This window comes from Orycteropus afer, unplaced genomic scaffold, assembly GCF_000298275.1.
Source record: "Orycteropus afer afer isolate SDZICR_OR568_19922 unplaced genomic scaffold, OryAfe1.0 scaffold00287, whole genome shotgun sequence".
Lineage (NCBI taxonomy): Eukaryota > Metazoa > Chordata > Mammalia > Tubulidentata > Orycteropodidae > Orycteropus > Orycteropus afer.
This window is the reverse complement of record NW_006921874.1, coordinates 1,894,851-1,896,009: the sequence shown is the minus strand read 5'-3', so window position 1 is coordinate 1,896,009 and position 1,159 is coordinate 1,894,851.

Below are 1,159 nucleotides of genomic sequence, written 5' to 3'. Positions count from 1 at the left end.
AAAAAAGACCAGGTTTACTGGTCTGATTGAGCCCGGAGAAACCCGTGAGACTGTGGCCCCTAGTTACCCTTCAGGCCTGGAATTGAACTCACTCCCATGGCTTCCAGCCAAACAATAGACGGGCATATGGGGTGAACATTTACATCAGGTAGATACACTCCTTAGAACAATCAATCATGGGAGGATAAAAGGACCATATTTGCACAGGGAGATCACGCAGGTGGCAGGAATGCATAGGAAAGGAGGACACAGGAAGAGGAAACTACAGGGAGGAAGTGGCAAGAGAGCTGTTACATTGTGGGGAATTGCAGTCAAGTCATGAAACAAAATGTGTATGAACTGCTGTATGGAAAATGAATTTGTTCTGTAAACTTTCACCCAAATCACAATAAAAATTTTAAAAAAATTTGCTGTGTATATTTTCAACAATAAAATAAAACACTTAAAAATTAAAATAAATCTCTCTCTAGTTAGTTAGTTGTTAGAGAATGAAAGAGAGAAAGAAACCAAAACACCAAACCAGTTGCCTTGGAGTCATTTCCAACTTAGGATGATGACTCCATGTCTGTCGGAGCAGAGCTGTGCCCCACTGGGTTTTCAATGGCTGAGTTCTCAGAAGTGGATCACCAGGCCCTTCTTCTGACGCACCTCTGGGTACCAACTTTTTGGTTAGCAGCCAAGCACGTTAATCATTTGCATCATCTAGGGACTCCTCGCTCGCTCTCTCTCCATTCTTTCTCTTTCTCTCTCTCTGTAAAATCAAGCTGTGTAATGAATATCCTGTTGGTTCTGTTTCTCTGGAGAACCCTACAATATACCTACTGAGGATGACGGGACCCTCTGGGCCTTGGGCTGGCTTCAGAGGGGAGCTCTGCCAGTGACTGTTTTAAGAAACTTAAGCTCAGCTGCTCCTGGGTCCTGGCCAGTATCTCAGTGGGCTCTGGGACTGGAACTTGACCTCAGGAATCTTCGCACCCCAGCCCCTGGCAACTCCAAACCCTGCACCTCTATCATCCAAAGCAGCCACCTGAGGAACAATAGACAAACTTGTGGGGGCCCAGGCAGGAAAATGACACTCCCTGAGAGCTCAACTGTGGCCATCAAACTCATTTCCCCTTGAAAATCAGCACCTTGAGTGAGTGTGCCTTAATCATCTCAC